Raw genomic sequence first — 21,832 nt, forward strand, 5'->3', positions numbered from 1 at the left:
AATAAACAAATGGTGACTGTTGATTCAGTCGCCAAATGTGACACGGTGATGAATTTCCAAGCGTGTCACTCTGACTGGTGACGGTTGCAATGCTGATGGGCTGGGGAGGAAAGCTACGAGCAGGCAAAGTGTCTGTGTTCACATGTCTCTCACTGAGGCCCTTGAAGAGAGTGGATGGCCTGAAATTCTGATGTCCGGTATAATCTGGCTCACTCAGAAACCTCCCCTAGCGCACACTGTATAAGCAAGGTGAGGAAGCTACCAAGACCCAGTGAAACAGGCACGAAGGAGGGATTGGGAAGGCTAAATCCTAGGATTGAGACTGACAAAGACAATGTGCCATCAGGCCATTCTTCCAATGCCACCAGCTCTGCCCCAGTCCATTCATCTCCTGTTTGGTGGGCCCCAGAGACTTTTTTCTAATACACTTGGCATTCATCACCTAAAAATCTTCAATGGCCCCTGTTCACAGATGTGATACAGTCCTAACTGTTGAGTATGGCATACAAAGCTCTTGGTAACCGTGACAACCTCCCTCATTGGTTCATCTCCCACCACTCTCTGAACATCAGCCATGGTGACTTCCCTCTGTTTGCCAAGGCACACCAGGCATCTGCTGTGTATCGTCCGGGCTCTCCGGAGAAATATAGCCAATAGGATATACATATGTTTATAGACATAGAAACATGACTGTGGGGCCCAGGAAGTCTGAAATTCATGGGGCAGGATTGTAGGCTAGAGCCTCAGGCAGGATTTCTGTTATAGTTTTCAGGCTGAATTCCTTTTCCCAAAACCTCAGTTTTGCTCTTATGGTGTTCACCTGATTGGACAAAGCCCACACAGCATAGAGAGCATTCTCCTTTATGTGAAGTGAATTGATTACGATGTTAACAACATCTGCAAACCACCTTCATAGCCACATATAAACTAGTACTTGATCAAACAATAGGGCACCATAGCCTAGCCAAGTTGACTCATAAAATTGAACCATCACATGGTGCCTCTTATCTGTTGTACATAGTGTTCCCAATGTCTGCACACAACACACACAGATACACACTCTGCTGCTTGTTGAATGTCCATTCACTTTCCAAGACTCAGTCCAAAGTTTCCTCATTGAAAGCTTATCCCTCTGAGAAAGCTCCAGACACTTGCCCTTTCCTGTTTCCTGTTGTCTTTTGCTCTTCTGTTATTGCACTTGGGGTTTGTTTGTAGCAGAGGCTTGCTTGTCAAGTTTGTCTCCAGGCTAGATTACTAGCTCTTTGAAGGCAGGCATCTTGTCTCATTTAATTCTGCATTTTCTACTACTAGCCCAGGACCTGGAAGGTAGTAGGTGCTCAATACATACCAGTTGAATGTATTATTTCCATATATTCCTAAAACTTGCCATCTGGCTCATTTGGAAGATACTCTGTCCTTTGGTTTGGTTTAGTCTTTTCTGAGAAATAATGCCCAGGATATCACATCTGTGAATTGATTAGATCACATAAGCCACTAGGTCTCATCTGGATAAGTTTGAGATCAGTTTGTAGCTCAGTCCTGGGCCCCTCCTCCTGCTTGGCTCCTATCTCTGCAGAGGCGACCACTTCTCAGATCTCCTATTATGTTCCCTCCCACTTCCCATTCGGCCCCTTTCCTTGTCAGAGGGAGACTGAGAGCACAACACCAGGTAGCCTCTGACTTCCGAAGAGCACTTGTCTCTTCCTTAAACATGGTCTCTAGTGGAGGGAGGGAATTTTCCAAGTACGTTAGGTTCAAGAAGATATACATGTGGAGTGAGAGAGATAAAGAGAGAAGAGAAACAATTTAGGAAGGACTCATTCTTATTAGTCACTTCTCTAGTTAATTGGTTAGTAAGTCAACAATCCCCTCTCCTCACATAGTCACAGCCTTCCTGCCCCATCACATGGTTTTAAACACTAAAGGTTCCACTGATGTTGGGTCGTCAGTTGTCAACTCAGTAACACTACTTTCTCCTTTCAGAGAAACTGACCCACGTCACTCATAGGAATCTAGGAAAGAGTCTGCCAAGGAGAAACATACACATGACATTTTGAAGGTAAGAAATAAGGAGAGGTCAATATTCTACAGAGACTGTAATGGGCAGTTGCATTGGTCTCTTTGTAAATCTGATTCCCAATTAAAGCCCTTTACATACTGGAAACAGAGGGGCTTCTGGCTATTGTTTTCCTCACAACATCCTTCCCATCTTGGAGCATAAGCCAGATCTTGGTGAATGAGTCAGTTGATTAGTAGCTGAATGATGGAAAGAGCCCTGGACCAAGATTCAGAGTTTCTGGTGATCTGACGACCATGGCATGACACCTCTTTCTGTCTTTGAGCCTTAATGACCCCTCAGTAAATTAAGAGGTTGAACTAGTTGCTTTACAAAGTCTTTTTCAAAAATTAAAAAAATACAAAACCACAAATCTATCAAAATAATATAAAATGTGGCATCCTATTTTGCATGTTTGCTAAATTTTGCCAGAGATGATGTTAGAGCAGTTCCGGACAGAGGCAACATTTGATTTCCTCCGCTCCTTGAGTCAGAGGTATCCCAGTGATGGGCTAGGGGAGGTTGAGACTGAGACTGGCAGAAATGCTCGATGGATCCAAGGCAAAGAAGCAGAACCAGAACTCCAGGGTGTAGCTGTGAACCGGGGTGTATCCGCAGTCTTCCTTCAGTGCCCCGCGCCCTGTCCTTTAGGGGATCTTTATGCTGGAATATGAATGGAGAGAGAAAGCCTGCTTATTATTCAAAGACAGTTCATCCTCAGACTTGCAAACGAGGCAGCAGGGTGCCTAGTAAAAACAGTGTTTGGTGAATAGCAACCTCTAGAATCTTCATCAACAGCTGCTCTTTGCCCCAGAAGGATGCCTGCCACATATAGTCTTTGCAGCCCCTCCCAGTCCAACAACAGCATGTGGTTTTTAGAACAAAACCACGTGAGGTGGATGGAGTGGTCAGAAGTCTTCAGATAAGCCATGGGACATGGAGCTCAGCGTGGGTGTCCAAGCCTTGTTGGTGAGGGAGCCTTTGATAACATAGACTCTGTTTTGATCAGGGCTGAATGAAGCATCTTAAAATCCAGTCTGGACATTTTGCTTTGTCCTCAGTGGAAATAAGGAGCTTTTTTCATGTTTTCCTAAAATTGAACCAACATACGCTTCACCTGCCCCAAACCCTGTAAACCTCTGGAGAAGTCCAGAACTCAATTTTCATGATCATGGTGCTCTCTTCTGGGAACTAAGATGGCAGCGGCTGAATAACCGGAGACTCTCAGCATTGTTTCCCTGCAGAGGTGGCTGATGGAATGGTCTGTGGCACCTGGACAAAGATGCAGTTACTCAGCCCACTCGCCACAATACCTAGAGATTCTCTTTGGTTGCACAATTTTAAGGAGACAGAATCTGTCAGCACGTGTGTGCTCAGTCCCTATGGGCAGCAGGTCATCTCTCTTAGGGGTCTCTGCAGCTCAGAGCTTTATTTTAGAGACAAGGTGTTTAAGGAGTGTTTGTGGTTGGCATATTCTAAATGGCCTGCTAAAAATCTCCCAGGAGTCCTCTTGAATATCTTTTCTCCCACCCCCTGTGAGTATTCCAGCCCGAGGCATCCCACACTATAGACCAGAGCCCCCTTTGGAGGGTCTTGGTTTTCATACCGAAATCACAGGGTTCTAAGTGAGAGAGGGGTCCCTCCCTCAGGAACAGCACCACCTACAGAGATAGGCAGGTGTAAACACAGGAGTTTAAGGCAGCAAACTCCACTGCTAGTGCTTCTGTCTGAGTCCCCAGGTTGAGAGCCATATGTCTCCTTGTGTCCCCAGAGAGAATAACTGATGACAGAGTTGGTTTGAAGAAACCCTTGGATGCATCGTTCTCATGTTTTCTCTGTGTCTTTCTTCTTAAATTCTGACATGCTGCTTCACATTGGCAGTAGTGTACAGCACTCTGGAAAACGCATCCAAGCTCCTTTTCAGACCAACTCTGCTCCCCCTAGGGTGAAAACTTTCCAAAATTAGTCTCTCTTAACATGACATTTCTTGATATTGAACTGAACTGAGGAAAGAATGATGTTTGAACTTTGGGTTGTTTTTGATATATATACACCTTTTCCAAATACACTTTGTAGCTGTCACATTTTATTCATTTTAGAATGCACATATACAAGGCTTGACTTTTATATCTGGCACTTAACCATTTACTGCAAAATATCATTGTAATTGTAAATGTTTTAGCCTGTGTATTGATGATGGCTGAAGTATACATACTAATCAGTACTGTAGCTGGAAGGTGGTTTATCTCAGTGTTAAGAGTGGGGTTTGATTTCCAAAGGGGCTAGGATAAGCTGGTAGATTCTATTTTAATGAATTCAGGATTACTGGTAAATGAACATGTGTTTGAATTTTTAAAATTATGTTTGCATTACTCAAGAACTGCACTTAGAACCAAGGAGCTGAACTCAACAATTCTTCAATGTGCTGTGGACTGTAAGCTGGATGCCCGGCTTTGATAACAGACAGCAGAGAGAGGGCGATTAGCTCTGCTTCTGTGGTGGCATGATGTTAATGTCGGATTTCCTTTGGTTCTCATTATGCTGGAGGCATTTTCCAAACACAACGTCACCAAAGCTTCCCCCCACCTCCTCTCTACCAGCTTATTCTTCTAATGTCCCCATTTTATCAATTCTTACATTGATAAAATTTTATCTTAATCAATCTGTCGCCAAAATCTGAAGTCATTGGCAGTTTTTATTCCTACCATTCAACCAATAAACCTCAAGTTCACATTTTAGCCTTCAGATATTTGAAAACCATTTACAGTTGGAAATGACTTCTGATGTACAGGAAATATGTTTGGTGACATCATCCTTTTTGATGTAATTAATGGAATAAAATCTGACTGACTTTCCAATATGCCAAGGAATATATATATATATATATATATATATATATATATATATATATATTATTTTGTGCATCAAAGGAACCTTAAAGGATCACTATTATTCTCCATTTTATAAAAAAGAAACTAAATTTCTCATAGAAGGTGAAGCTACGACTCAAACCTGATTCTATCTGACCCAAAGTAATCAGGGCTTTAGAAGATTGTGAGCATGTTTCATTATAGCATACAAGTCTACAATGGTCATCCTCCAGTCCACTACCTGCTAGTCCTGAGACTTTAATATTGCAAAGAGACAAAGAGGTATAGAGCAGACACTGTCCTTTGTGGGTGGAACTCAGAGGAAGTCTGCTTACCAGGCAGGGCCTCTCCCCTTCTCTTCCCTTGAGACCTGGGCACACAGAGCCAGCTCTTGTTGGGGACCGGTAATGGCAAAAAGCCATTATAGATTCAAGGCTTGGCAGGGGGCTTAAGTTCTACCCCCTCCATCTCCATATTTGGCTTTGATGCTCTGTGTTTGCACCCACTCCACTTCCTTCCTTGGGTTGCAGGAAGCAATATACATACCCTTCCTCTGACTCTTTGTTTTCAGATGTTTGTAAAATTCACTAATGTATACTGTTTTTGCCTTGGGAGAGTTCCTGTCTTAGCCTTTGATGTGCAACTTTGTATCAGGGTCCTTGATTTGCATAGGTCCATATAATAAAGCGAACTGAGGCTGTGAGGCACTCAGATGCTGCCAGGCAGTTTGAGGAGTCCTCCTGGTCCCATCGGTTTTGTTCTGACAAAGTGTGTTTCCTTAATTCCGCACCGTTATTTGGAAGCTGCGCTGGTCCGCGGCAAGTGGCGCCCGAACAGACGACTTGAGTACGAGGAAACTAAAACTGAAGGAAGGTGACAGAACTCCCCAAAGTGAAGTGCACACAGTGAGTAAAGAAAGTTTTTGGGGAGAGTGTAGTTGGGAGTAAAAGAATATGGGACAGATAGGGTCAAAAGTAAGGGACCTTTTTGTAAAAATGTTTCCATATGAAGACAAATCATTGTCTGAAGAGTATCAGGGTAAGCCGGAAACAGAGGGATGTGAATACAAGGATAACTTGGAGTCTGAGGATGACAGGGGGGATGAAAAATCCGTGGCTATGGCTGACTTAGCCGCGGAGCCTCCGCTGCCCTCAGCTCCTTCCTACATTCAACCCTCTGCTCCTCCGTTCCCTTATCGGGTTGATTCCATAGTCTATAGCTCAAAATCTGGGAAATCTCCTCTCCAACAATCTATAGACCAGGCTCGAAATATAGGGGAAACAATAGATGGCTTTGCCTGTTTTCCTATTGTGGAAAGACAGGATGATACAGGGAGACTAGTGCGAGAACATGAACCTGTACCTTTTAAAACTCTGAAAGAGCTTAAACTTGCTTGTGCTCAGTATGGGCCTACTGCCCCTTTTACACTTGGTTTATTAGATACCATTAGTGCAAAGGCTCTTCCCCCAAATGACTGGAAGGCGATTGCTCGTGCTTGTCTCTCTGGGGGTGATTATTTGTTGTGGAAGTCAAACTTTCATGAAAAGGCTATAGAGCTGGATGAGAAAAATCAGCAAAAGGAGGTTGCTGTTACTGTAGATATGTTAACTGGAGAAGGACAGTATGCCCATACGGCAACTCAATTAGAGTATCGACCAGCTATTTATGATATAATTAATCAGCTAGCCACACAGGCATGGAAATGCCTGCCTATTCCAGGGACCAAACCAGAAGAATTTGGTAAAATTAGGCAGGGTGCAGACGAGCGATTTCAAGACTTTGTCTCACAGCTAATTCAAGCAGTTGAAAGAATAGTAGGGGATAAAAATGTGGGAAAGGTTTTAATAAAACAACTAGCCTATGAAAATGCTAATTCTGCTTGTCAGGCTGCACTTCGGCCTCACCGCAAGAAGGGAGATATAGAGGATTATATTAGAATTTGCGCTGATGTTGGGCCTTCATACATGCAAGGTCTTGCCTTTACCACAGGTAATAAGGCAAGATTTCCAGGACAAAATTTTGATAAAGGACAGAACAAGCGAAGGAAGGAAGGTCAGGGAAGTACTTTTGCCCGTGGAAACTGTTTTCAATGCGGGGGTTCGGGGCATTTTGCTAAAAACTGCCCTGCTTTCCCCGGATATTGGTCTCGGCCTCTCCCTCAAGGACAGCCAGTCCTTAAGGCTCCGGACCTCTGCCCACTTTGTAGACATGGGAAACATTGGAAAAATAAGAGGAGGCCTAAATGTACTACCGCAGGGCAGGGAAACGGACAATGGGGCCCTCCCCGGCCCCATCAAACAATAGGGGCAATGTCAGTGTTTTCTCAGCAAATTCAGATTCCAGCAGGCCAAACATTGCCCAACTATCCCAGGCAACAACAGGCAGTACAGGACTGGACCTCAGTCCCACCTCCCAATTCGTATTGACTCCAGAGATGGGACCTCAAGCCATACCCACTGGAATTTTTGGGCCACTTCCCAGTAACACAGTAGGAATCTTGTTAGGCAAAAGTAGTTTAACTATGAGGGAATTCTTTGTTCTTCCTGGAGTGATAGACTCTGATTATACAGGGGAAATTAAAGTAATGGCTCACACTTTGAGGAATATAGTCACTATCTCCTCTGATATGAAAATTGCTCAATTAATCCTTTTACCTCTTTTAAGACAAGGCCAAACCCTGCTAAAGGGACCCCGAGAGAATCAAAGATTTGGCTCTACTGATACTGCCTATTGGATTCAAAAAATAGGCCAGGAATGCCCTGAAATGGAACTAACAATACAAGGGCGTAAATTTAAAGGGCTTTTAGATAACTGGGGCTGATGTATCTGTTATTGCAAAGCTACATTGGCCTCCTTCCTGGCCCACTCATGCAGCAGCCACAGAATTACAAGGTATAGGGCAGAGTAAATCCCCTCAACAAAGTTCTAGTTTTTTACAATGGGAAGATAAAGAAGGTCATTCTGGATTTTTTCAGCCTTATGTGCTCCCTGGATTGCCAGTTAATTTATGGGGTAGAGATGTTTTGAAAAATATGGGGGCATTGCTAGTCAGTCCTAATAGTTTAGTTAGCACTCAAATGCTTGATCAGGGATTTTTGCCCACTAAGGGTCTAGGGAAAGAACAGCGAGGAATTCTCACCCCCATAGAAGTGGCACCCAATACCAGAAGGCATGGATTAGGATATCAAAATTTTGCATAGGGGCCTTGGTAGCTCCTGCTACCCCAATAATGCACTGTGCAGACCCAATTACTTGGAAATCAGATAATCCTGTATGGGTAGACCAATGGCCCCTTTCTCAGGAGAAACTTAGGGCAGCTGCTCAATTGGTACAGGAACAGCTACAGCTTGGGCACATTGAACCATCTAATAGTCCATGGAATATGCCTATATTTGTCATTAAAAAGAAATCAGGAAACTGGAGGCTATTACAAGATTTGAGAGCAATAAATAAGACTATGGAAATTATGGGTCCTCTCCAGCTAGGACTTCCTTCTCCTACTGCCATTCCATGGAACTATCACCTTATAGTTGTTGATTTGAAGGATTGCTTTTTTACTATTCCTTTAAGCCCTCATGATTGCAAGCGTTTTGCATTCAGTGTTCCTTCACTTAATTTTCAGGCTCCCATGGAGCGATACCAGTGGAGAGTTTTGCCTCAAGGTATGGCTAATAGTCCTACCTTGTGCCAAAAATATGTTGCTCAAGCCATCTCTCCAGTACGAAGGCAACACCCTAAGGCATACATAATTCATTATATGGATGATATTCTTATTGCTCATCCAGATAAAGACACTGTGTTGACCATTTTGCAACAACTAGAATATTCTCTGAAAAAAATCAGGACTTTATATAGCTCCTGAAAAGGTACAGCAATCTTTACCTTTTTCTTATTTAGGACAAATTATTGAGGGACAACAAATTCGCCCACAGAAAATAGAAATCAGGACAGATCATTTGCAAACTTTAAACGATTTCCAGAAACTGTTAGGAGACATTAATTGGCTTAGACCTTCCTTGAAATTAACTATTGGAGAACTGAAGCCACTTTTTGATATTCTTAGAGGCTCAGCTGAACCAGCTTCTCCTCGGCTACTTACACCTGCGGGACAACAAGCTTTAAAGCTTGTAGAAAAGGCCTTGCAGCAAGCACAACTAAAACGCATAAATCCTGAGGAATCAATTGCCCTACTAATATGTCCCTCAAGTTACACTCCAACAGGACTATTGTGGCAAGCTTCAGGTCCTATTGAATGGATTCATTTAGCTGTTACTCCTAAGAAAGTTTTATCTCCATATTTTGATCTTGTTGCCTCCTTGATTATCAAGGGGCGTAGGCGACTCTTGCAGCTTATAGGTTTTGAGCCACAGACTATTGTTGTTCCTTTTTCAAAGGATCAACAACAATGGCTCTGGGAAACTTCCACAAAATGGCAAATCGCTTTTGCAAATTTTACAGGCCAAATTGATTCTCACTACCCAGCTGATAAAATAGTTCAATTTTCATTAATTACTACCTTTATATTTCCTAAGACAATTGTTAATGAGCCCATTCCTGAAGCACCTACAATCTTTACTGACGGATCCAGCTCAGGAATAGCAGGCTTAATAATCAATGGACAGCTTTATACTGAAACAGTCACCTTAAAATCAGCCCAAAGAGTAGAATTACATGCCATTATCATGGCTTTTCAGCATTTGCCATACTCCTCCTTTAATTTATATACAGACAGCAGATATTTACTTATGGTTGTTTCCACTATAGAGACTGCTGTCTTAGGGACAACTGCTGATGAGGAACTATTTCAGCAGTTCCTCCTTCTTCAAAGACTTGTACGTCAACATACAGCTCCGTGTTTTATAGGACATATTCGAGCTCACTCCATGCTCCCTGGAGCTTTAGCGCAAGGGAATGCCCTTGTTGATCAAGCTACCCAAAAGAAAATTATTGGAGCAACCATGACAGATCAAGCAATTCAGTCTCATACTATCCATCACCAGAACGCTGCAGCCCTGCGTAAACAGTTTCAACTTTCTCGGGAAGCAGCACGGCAGATTGTTAAATCTTGTCCAAGGTGCCCTATATTACAATCTGTCCCTTCATTTGGAATTAACCCTCGAGGATTCCTACCGGGGCAACTTTGGCAAATGGATGTTACTCATATACCTTCATTTGGCAAACAATCCTTTGTCCACGTTACAGTAGATACTTATTCTGGATTTATAGTAGCCTCTGCCAGAACAGGAGAGGCTGCTAAACATGTTATAGCTCATTGCTTGTATGCATTTTCTATTATTGCACTTCCTAAACTGATTAAAACTGACAACGCTCCCGCATATGTAGGAAAAGCATTTACTACATTTTGTCAGACCTTTGGACTTGACCTAAGGACGGGAATTCCTTACAATCCCCAGGGTCAAGGCATTGTAGAGCGTGCACATCAAACACTTAAAAACCAATTGGAAAAAATTAAAAAAGGGGAATTATACCCTCAAACTCCTGCAAATCTTCTTTGTCATGCTCTTTTCACTTTAAATTTTTTGAATACTGATGTACAGGGTCATTCAGCAGCAGAGAGACTCTGGAACCCTGCAAGGAAAGCCTTCCCTGAGTGCGATGGAGGGATCCACTCACAGGAATCTGGCAAGGGCCAGACCCTGTTCTCTTATGGGGCCGAGGATATGTGTGTGTTTTTCCTAGGTCTGCTGAAGCTCCTCGGTGGATCCCTGAACGACTGGTGAGACACCATGATTCTAGATGAGAGACTCACTTCACAAGAGCAATTGCATAAGAGTTACTATGCTCTTTTCCCTTTCTCAATTATTATCTAATTTTTTTTAATGTTTTAGATCATTTTATTTTCCTGATCCATTGCTTGAAAAGAGGGCGAAAGGGGGGCCTGATTTGGGTATTGCTGAATAGAAATCTCATACGGCCGTCTTGAGATTTTTCGAGAAAGATCTCTGTTTAGTATATATCCTTATTACGTTCCTATTAAGATAGCCCTACTTAAGATCAAGCAGGCCATAGTTCAATCTCTAAAACCCCGGGCTTCACTCTTGATTTGTGTGATTGTATGTGAAGTCTTTGTTTAATGTCTAAGTGTTTTTGTTTATAAGGCCTGAATAAGTCCTTACATGAAAAGTAATGATAATAATAGTTTTGGAAGTGCCGGCTGTAGTATTGAAAACAAAACGGGAATAATTTCATTTCCCTATATAAATATAATTTTGTTTGGAATAAGTAGAGCACGCTCATTTTGGATCCAAAAGACTTGCTGGTTTGGCCAGGCTGCTCCAGGCCACAAGTGAAAGGCTTGAAGCAGCATAGATTTACATAATAAAGGTGTAAAGATTTTTTTGCTGTAGAAGAATAATGAAGATCACAATGGGATTTTTCAGTTTTGATATGTACTCTCTAAAGTGCCTGTTAATTAATGTTAAGGGGGTGTTTTGATAAGTGTGGGAATGTTGTTTGGAGGTGCTTTTACTCTATTTTTGTTAAAAGTTAACAAAGTCAAAAATTTCTTGCAATAGAAGTCAAAATATTGTAAAGTGTGATTCAATTATAAATAATATAAAAAGAAAGGGGGGGGGGAGTCATGTCCTGGAGCTCCTGCAGGTCTACCCTGTTACGCTTTTTACTTCAAACAGTTTATCTTGAATGCTGATGTACAAGAGATGCCCAAATTTTTGTCCTGCAAACTACTACCCTTTTTTTTACTTTTATTTGATTCCAGCTAATGACACTGTTTTGTTCTATTCTGAATAGCTCCAGATATATAGGCAGATAGGGACCCTCAAGCCCCTCAGCGAGATCTTCTGAGCATGGCTTTTAAGGTACCAAGAGGCCGAAAAAGCCCAAAGGAGATCAGGTAAAATACTAGCTCTTGGCATATGCCCTCAGAGGCTCCAATGCTCCAACTAGAACTTCATCAGGGCCCTGCTTCAATAGTGGAAAGGATGGTCATTTAAGCCAAAGCCTGCCAGGCTTATATGCCTTTGCTGTGAGGAAGAAGGGACACACTGGAAGGTAGGCTTCCCCCTCACTCCTCTAAGGGAGGGTTCAGTCTCTTCCAGCCCTGCTCCATCCACCTGTGACCTAACCTTGCCCAGAATACTGGGATTTGCCACTGAAGGCTAAAAGGTGCCCAGGGCCGTCAGCCCCATCTACGACACTGTGGACGAGCCTGGGGTATTTCTTCCAAGTAGCTGGTAGACTGGTCTCATTTACACAAGGGTCATTTAACTAGGTCTTGCCTGAATATTCAGGTTTTTTATTCTTCCCTCGAAGATCTCTGTTGTGGGTATTGATAGTCCTGTTTTCTGCTGCTTTGATTAATATACAGTCTTTCTTTTATTCCTCCTGCCTCAATGCCCCACTCATAGTTTAGGCTAGGACCTACTCCTAATTCAGAGCTCCTTTTTTCCTTTTTTGCCAATTTACAAATTTACCTCTGCCACCCAGCTTAGTGTATCCCAAGGTTCTCCTCACCACTCCATGGCTGTAAAGCTCCAGTATAGGACCCCTGGGTTCATCTTTCCAGTTTAAAGAAAATGGAAGCTCCGTCTTCATGCGTGCTGCAGATGGCTTTTCCAGTCTACCTGGGTCATTGCCAGCTGGGAGCAGCAGTCATTGGGACTTTGACGCTAACTGCAGAGTGTGGAAGTGTGACAGCAATTCCAGTGCCATGAGGACTTCTCCTGAAAGTGGACTTTTCCTGGACTCCTGCTCCTGTGACAATTTTTGATGGACTGAACTGGGGTTGGGTTGCATTTGCAGAGATTTGGAATGGTGTTGGTGCCAACTTGGACTTGGTGAACACTTTAAGGACATTACTCTTTTATAGATTCTTATTGTATTATTAGCTTAAAGAGTTTGCTTAAAGGCTTTAATTACTGTGATGTATTAGTATACTTGTTTTGGGTATCTGTTAGCATTGGCTATACTAATTTTGTGTTTATTCTGTATTTTCTCCGTCTGCCTCCAAATTAGAAAATCAGATGAGTGCAAATCTCCGCACACAAATTAAAAAGAAAAGGGGGATATGTTGGGGACCGGTAATGGCAAAAAGCCATTATAGATTCAAGGCTTGGCAGGGGGCTTAAGTTCTACCCCCTCCATCTCCATATTTGGCTTTGATGCTCTGTGTTTGCACCCACTCCACTTCCTTCCTTGGGTTGCAGGAAGCAATATACATACCCTTCCTCTGACTCTTTGTTTTCAGATGTTTGTAAAATTCACTAATGTATACTGTTTTTGCCTTGGGAGAGTTCCTGTCTTAGCCTTTGATGTGCAACTTTGTATCAGGGTCCTTGATTTGCATAGGTCCATATAATAAAGCGAACTGAGGCTGTGAGGCACTCAGATGCTGCCAGGCAGTTTGAGGAGTCCTCCCGGTCCCATCGGTTTTGTTCTGACAAAGTGTGTTTCCTTAATTCCGCACCGTTATTTGGAAGCTGCGCTGGTCCGCGGCAAGCTCTAGCTCCTCCACCATCTTAACATGGCCCAGTCTTCCTTCAGTTAAGCTTTAGGAGCATGTACAAGCTTAAGGAGAGGGGCAAGAGCTGGCAGGGAGGTGCAGGAGCCTGGGAGACTGGAGAAGGCTCGAGGAGATCTTTGGTTTAAAAAGGGCATTCCCCATAAACTGCTCCCTGACTTGGGATTGCTGTCCCTCAGAAGTGAGCAGGGCTGTGATGGGAGCCTTGGTTTGTGAAAAGGTATAAGGTGTGGGGGGAGAAGTTATGGGGGAGGTGTGGGAGGAGAGGGAGATGGGGTCTGGGGGTGAAACTGGGGAAGAGACCCAGGGACAGAACAAGGGTCTGACAGCAGAAACATGCAGAGACCCAGTCTTAGACACACGTGTCTCCTCTCTTTCCCAGGGATCCTGGAGAAAGTGTCCATGTGGTGCCTACTGCACAGTCCTCCCTGCAGGCACTCCAAATGCTTCCTTCTGGGAGACTTTCTCTACAGAGGCTCCTGTCATTGTCCCTTCTTCTGTACTCAGTTACAGATCAAAACCCTTTTCTAGGTAGCCATTCTTTTTTTTTTACAGAGAGAGAGAAAGAGGGACAGACACAGATGGAAAAGTAGAGTGATGAGAAGTGGTACTTTAGTTGTTAATTGATTGCTTCTCATATGTGCCTTGATTGGGGGCTCCAGCCAAGCCAGTGACCCCTTGCTCAAGCCAGCAACCATGAGGTCATGTCTATGATCCCACGTTCAAGCTGGCAACCCCATGCTCAAGATGGTGAGTCCACACTCAAGCCAAATGAGCCCACACTCAAGCCAGTGACCTTGAGGTTTTAAACCTGGGTCCTTAGCATCCCAGGCTGATGCTCTATTCACTGCACCACCACCTGGTCAGGCTAGGTAGCCATTCTTGATGGACTAAAAAGTAGGGGTCACCTTTCCCCTTGACACTGACCTATAGGCCACAGTCCTGTGTTTATATAGATTTATACCAAACAGAAAGCCCTGGAGGACAGAGGTCTGTCTTTGTAATACATACCCAGTAATTAGGCAAGACACGTGGTAAGGACCGTGTAGGTCAATACCAGCAGAGCTAGCTGTACCACGTCTCTCAAAGGCCAGGGCTGTACCACACGGTCCACTGTGTGGAGGAACTGCCAGATGATCTTGTTAAAATAAAGCTTCTGATGTGGTAGGTCCCAGCTGGAGCCCGAGGCTCTTCATCTCCTTCAGGTGATGTGAGTGCTAAGGGCCACACTTTAAGGAGCACGGCTCTGACTGTGTTCGCATCCAAAGCCCCAAGCCCCAAAGCTGACATGCCCACCGACACACACACCAACCAGGCCTTAAAAACGCAGTGCCATTCCTGTTGCTGGTGGCTGTTAGGTTTGTCTGTCTGAAAGAGACTGATGATCTTTCTGTGACCTAATTGGTGTGGCCAGAGAGGTTTCTGAAAGCTCTCGTGGCCTCTGTCTGCCCCCCGTGACTCCTCGGGGTCTCCGGGATGCCTTTCTTACTCCCTGCCTCCCTGAAAGGAGTGACAAATGTGTTTATCATGTTCGTGGCCTGATTGTGCTTCTCCTGCCTGAGGCTGGGCTTTTTAATTTTTCAGCAGGGGAAAAAAAATCTGCACTGGGAAGTCATTTTCCTGTTGTGGGTTCTCTAAATGTCACCCGCAACCACAGATACCCCACACAGATAGTCCAGGTAACAAAGGAGACCTGCTCTTCCATTGCTGACCTCACTGCTGGCAAACTGTGGTGGCCAGTGACCCATGCTGGCCCTTCCCACAGGACTCTAGACTCCCTCTTTTGCCATGATTAATTCTACGTTCTGAGCTGAAATGACAGTCATTTATTATTCTGTTTTACATATGCACCTCCAGGGAGTCCGGCTAAAAGCTCTAATTTTCCAGTTCAATTGTAGCACTGTTCTTTGAGAGGCACGGACTGCTGAGATGCTAAAAGGAAGCCAGTTTAGTGCATTATTGAGTTTTAGATAGAATCATATGCTCATAAGGATTCTGGTAGGGCTATTGAAACATGGTGCAGACCTCCCTTCTCCTCTGGGCCTCTGTGTTCGTAGGAGGAAGAACAGTGAGCCTGGGTTGGAGTGACCTGTTCCAAAAATCAATGAGGTTGGCACCTCGACTGTCTGCCTGCAGTGCATGGCTGTCCTGAGATACAGCCACAATTGTCAATCAGCTCCGAGAGGACCTTAGTGGCCTGTCTCCTCATCCTTCTGCAAGCCCGTGGCTGGTGGGAATGGAAATTGAGGCAGTTTTCTGCTAATTTAAATAGTGTCAGTCAAGATTCCTTCTACCAAAGTGTTTTATCGACGTGAAAGCTTTTAATCTCTGACTTAAAATGATGACCGAGATTTTAGACCAGTGACTTGAGGCCCTCCATAGTGTTCTTGAAAGACCCTTGGGTACCTGGAAACATCCGTTAGGTAAGATGAGAACTTCACCACCTCACTCTAGCCCCTGGCCAGGGTTCATTTTTAATTCCGCCTTCAGAAAGATGGAAACATGTTCTAGAAATATCTTTTGGGTGATGTGTGCACTGGACTTCTTAGTCAGATATGTTAGAATATTTCAGTGTGCCTCTGTGTGGATTATTTATTCTCACAGTGAATGAAACCATGAACTTTTGACTTCTGAGTAGTTGAAGGAAGCAAGAAACAAATTGAAAATAAATAAAAACATAAAAAATACAAAACAAATACAGAGCCTTAAGGAGGAAAGGAAGAGCCAGGTAACTGGGATGAAAGGTCCTGGATGAAGGTCCTGGATGAAGCCTGGATACTGTCCAGGAGGGAAATGCTGGTGCAAGTGCTTCCCAAACCAGGGTTTGGTTTGCAGCCAGGAGGGGCTTGCAGCCCCGAGCCGAGGGCCTCTGCGGGGCGGGGAGAGAGCGGCGAGCTCCGGCAGTGTGCCCGTGGTGGGAGGCCACATTCTGACGGATGAAGACATGCTTCAGGGAAATAAGAGGTCTGGAGGAGGTCCCAACAATCTAAACATGCACTAGGACCCTCAGGGAGATGTAAGAAGTTGTCAGAAATGGGCACCATTACTTTCCCGTACTCGGGAGTGCTCCCGGGAAAGTAATGGCAGGAAGCAGCAGGGCTTGGCTGGCCCAGGCTTGCCCGGTGCATGCAGAATGACCCAGACACACTGTCCACATGGTGACGGAGAACATAAGGATGTGCCACTCAGCACACCTGGGAATCAGTAAGCATTTGTTTCTGCTGCATGTTGATCCACTCAGTAAGCTTGGTCTGGGAACCTACCCTGTGCTAGGAACTAGGGGAGCCAAGGATAAAAAAATGTGGTCTCTGCTCTTGGGGAGCCCAAAAGTCATGTAAAAATAACTTTAATGCAATGAGATAGGTCATCAAATAGTAATGAACAAGGAGTTATGAAATCACAGAGCAAGGATACTGACTCTTCCTCAAGTGCGTCAAAGGGACATGACATCTGAGCCAGTTCTTGACATCTGAACCTGTTCGTGATGGATGCGTGGGTCTCCCTGAAGTGGAGTAGGTGAAAATGGAAATCTAGTCATTGGAGAACATTCTGGGATGCTGTGTCAGCACAGGCAATCGCCCAGGGAAGTTAGAAATGCTGGTGAGTTTCAGGAATGGTGATGCGTTTAGGATGATAGCTGAGGGAAATGTGCCTGGAGGACATGCTAGAAATTTAAGTTGGAAAATTCGTGGAGAAGACTATAACCTGTAGCCCTAACTTATCCTGCTGTCACCAGGAGGCCAGTGCGAGTTTACAAGGAGAGCTATGGCGCAACGGGTCTGTATGTGCCTCAGTTTTGTATCAGTGTGAATGGGGAAGCGCTCTCAGGAGCTGTGTGACCATCTTCTCTGCAGTCTCAGTGGGTCTGTCCCACTGAGTTTGCACTTCCTTATCTCTCAGGTGTCTGAAGAGAGACAGGCTTGCTCCTGGCCAGGCCCAAAGCTAAGTACGATGTTCTGTCTTACCGTTTCCACCACTAAATCATACCAGTAACTTGTGCGGCAGCTGGCCTGGCAATGAACTTGTAATAGTCAAACTCAATTTTAAAAGCAAAGACTTTTATTTGTGTATGTGTGTGTCTGTAAGACTCACTCCTGACTGCTGAAACCCTACAGTCAAACTCGTGCCCCACACTTTACCATGCTCCCAGCTATGACCGCCCCTTCCCCAACAAGACTGCCCATCACTCTGAGTCATTCATGGCCCAAGGGCCAAAAATAATGCATTAGGCTTGGTTGTCAAGAATCAGTCCCTGCCTGCCACTGCCAGAGGCCATCCTGGCCTCTAGCCCAGTTATTCCTTTGAAAATGAGCCTGTGTGGTCACCAGTCTACTAGTCTCCCCCTAGTCACCAAAGCTGATATCTCTCCTTGGTCTGGAATCATGGTTTGATCTCTCTGATGCAGTGGACCCCTAAACAACAAATAATTATAATTGCTTACACTTGACCATCTGCCTACTTATGCATTACTCTCTTTGACTTTAGCTTCTTTTTACATCTGCTGTGCTCTGTCGCTGGCCTCTCCGATGTCCCTTTGATGAGTCCCTTTCACTGGTTTCTCTTCCTTTGACCCATGCACAGGAATGTTTCTCAGAATTTCTTTTCAGAATCACCCTTTTTTACACTCTCTTCATTTTTGCCGATAGCTTTCACTTTACTCATGTCCTGCTATGTGCTTGTGAGTCCACAATCACATACTTTTATACGGGGCACCATTCTTCTGATCTCTAGACCTACATTCCTAATCACCTACACATGAGCAGCTCTACCTGTGGTGGCACACCAAACATGCCCCACACCTCCATTTTTTTCTGTGGGTCTCTTCCCTCTTTCTAGAGATGGTAAGCTCCCTGTGGGCAGAGACAGGGCATTATCCTAACCTGGGAGAATCTGACTAACTCCATAGCCCTAATTATCTATATGGATACTCTCTAATTATTAATCTTTCTCATGTGTAGGTCTAACCTCACTAATAAGTTTACAAATTAATGAAAGTTAAGATGCAGTCTATAAATTTTTATATAGTCAATAGTATTTACTTATTATAATAGTTATAAAAAAATGCCTTAAAATTATTATTTTTTGCTTCCTTTATAGCAGGGGTCCTCAAACTACTGCCCGCGGGCCACATACGGCCCCCTGAGGCCATCTATCTGGCCCCCGCCGCACTTCCGGAAGGGGCACCTCTTTCATTGGTGGTCAGTGAGAGGAGCATAGTTCCCATTGAAATACTGGTCAGTTTGTTGATTTAAATTTACTTGGTCTTTATTTTAAATATTGTATTTGTTCCCGTTTTTTTTACTTTAAAATAAGATATGTGCAGTGTGCATAGGGATTTATTCATAGTTTTTTTTTAATAGTCCGGCCCTCCAACGGTCTGACGGACAGTGAACTGGCCCCTGTGTAAAAAGTTTGGGGACCCCTGCTTTATAGTGTTATGGGCTGAATTATATGTCCTCACTCCCAAATTTGTATATTGAAATTCTAACACCAGGACTTCAAAATGTGATTGTATTTGGAAATAAGGCCTAAAGAGCTAATTGAGATAGAATGAGCTCATTGGGTTCGTTAGGCCCTAATCCAATATGAATGGTGTCTTTGTAAGAAGATGAGGGGATGACCCTGGCAACACACAAACTGAGAGGGCAACCATGTGAGGACACAGAAGGAGACCAACTCTCAGCCAAGGAGAGAGACCTCAGAAGAAATCCAACCTTGGTCTTGAATTTCTAGCTTACAGAGCTGCGAGAACATAAAACTTCTGTTGTTTAAGCTACTTACTTTTTGGTATTTTGTTATGACCACACTAGAAAACTATATCCTAACTGCTACTGAGTAGATTGGGGGGTGAGGAGACATGCTTCTTCTGAATTTCACATTTAAAAATAATATTTTTCTTCCTTTTAATTCTAGAGATGGGTCAGAATCAGACAGTGGGATAATTGGATGGATACTTGCCCACATAGTCTTAAGCTTGGAGAATTTATTAGAGTTACTGGCACCAAAAAAATCTAATGACTCCTTTAGTTCTTGTTCTCGCTCTCTCTTTGGTAAAAGTTGAGCAGGAATTTGCAATTTATGTCACAAGATAACATATATTTGACTATAAAACAAACTGAGATTTGCAGCTGGATCATAAGGGGGATGAAAATGCCATGTTATATTTCTGCCCCAAGGTGGTTCCATATGGATAACAGAGCCCAGAGATGAAGCCATCACTTGGGTTTAACAAAGGAACTGTCCAGGTGTGCACAGTAGAAATCTTTTAAGCTGCTCTTGCTGTTAACAATCTGGCTTTATATAACCAGATGATTAGATGTCATAGATATTAGAAGGAGGTCAATAAAGCCCAACCTTTAAACTCTGACAATAATTTGAGCTGAATAATAGTTGAATTTCAGAACTGAGTTGTCATGGTGAGAGCCACTGAAGAGGAATAATTATCTTATAACTCAGTTACCATCCTGCTGAACTCATAGCAATATCTCTAACACCATTTCCAACTCACCAAGTCCAGAGCATACTAAATCATGCTTATGAACATTATTTTATATTCTTTTATGTACATATTTGCATTTATAGCCAAACATATAAAATATATTTGAATAAATATGCATTCAGTGCAGCTAATGGAAAAATGGTACAGGTGGTTAGTCAGCTATAAATTACATATTCCGGGGAAAAATACTAAAGTACCATTTGAGTATTCTCCAGAGCTAGGTGGTAGAGAGATGTTAGCAATATATATATATATTTTTTGCAGCTTAACATATATGACAATCAAGCCATTTGTTTCTATTATTTTTGTGAGCTAAATTTTTATCTCATTTCTCCTGGGTAATATCATACATTTACCCCTTATTAATCCATAACAACCCAGTGGTGCACTTTGCTAATCACAATTGCACACTGCATAATACTTTGCAATCTAATAAATATAAGTTTCTACCACATTTTATCAAATTTAGATGCAATTACTAAAATAGAGAAAAATACCAGGTATATCACAACAGTGAGGAATAAATAAAAATGATAACATTTTATTTTAAATATAGTTTAATCCATCATTTGAAGAAAATTCCCAGGATGTTTCCCATGAAGGTTAAAAAGTATTTCTAACAAGGTGGTAGATTTTTCAAGTACTGGCAGTGAATGGCAGAGGGAAGGAATGAAAATAATTATAATTATTCTATGTCCCTTTTCTCAGGGAAATTACATTTTTTATTTTTATATTTTTTATACTACACTTTAAAATTAAATTTATCGGGGTGACATTGGTTAATAAGATCATATAGGTTTCAAGTGTACATTTCTATGATACATTATGTGTATATTGCATTGTGTGCCCAGCATCCAAAGTCAAATCATTTCTGTCACCATATATTTGAACCCTTTTATCCTTTGTGATCCTCTCACCCCACTTCCCTGTGGTGACCAGCATACTGTTGTCTGTGTCTATGAGTTTTTGTGTTTGCTTTTCTTGTTTGTTCATTTGCTGCTATCAGAAACACTGCCATAGGCAACAACATGGATGGATCTTGAGAATATCAAGCCTAGGGAAAGAGGTCAGACAGAAAAGGTTAAGAACCATGTGAATTCACTCATTTGTGGGATAACTATTCTATTTCTAAATGGCAATGGAAAGAGAAAATTGAGAATTGTGAGGAATCACATACTAGACATGGTGGCCTATCTCTTTCCACTCTATTGAAATAACCAATAAAAAATAAAAATTACGAGAAATCTTTCACTAACCATGGAAACAAGGAAGAGGTATCAACTCCAGGACAGGACTGTTAAGGAATTTCTGCTATATGTTGGAAAAGATTAGAAGGATGCATGCGTGGCTTCTTTCTGGGAGCAAAGAAAGTCGGGGAGACAGCAGTAGAAGCCCCTCCCACTACATCTGAGATGAGTGAGAATCAGGCAGCACAGCCTGTCACATAGGTAATTTTCAGGCCATTCAGCACCAGGGGCAATTGTATTTTAGTATCTTTTAGTAATTATATCTATAGCTGATGAACTAGCTCTGGCATTGATGTCTGAACCCTGTTGAGGGCAAGAAATGCTGGGGTCTGCTCCTGGCAGAGGGAGCCTCGCACAACACGGACACTCAGCTCTTGACAGGTGTCAGAGACCCAGCTCAGTCACCACCACTTTGCAGAGGCTACCCAACCTGCAACAGATCATAACTAATTTTTATATAGGATTCTCATCCTTCAGTTCCTGCAGGAGCCAACCCACTTCCTGCTTGTCTGAGAAGTGATAGTGCATACACTCTGTAATAGTAAATTGAAAACAGGGTGGAGGGGAAGCGAGGCTTGTCAACAAACACTAAAGGTTTAAAAACAAACAAAATGAAAAGCAGGTTACACTTCAAAACTAGACCAACAGCCTCCAACGGAA

This window comes from Saccopteryx bilineata, chromosome 6 (genome assembly GCF_036850765.1).
Source record: "Saccopteryx bilineata isolate mSacBil1 chromosome 6, mSacBil1_pri_phased_curated, whole genome shotgun sequence".
NCBI lineage: Eukaryota > Metazoa > Chordata > Mammalia > Chiroptera > Emballonuridae > Saccopteryx > Saccopteryx bilineata.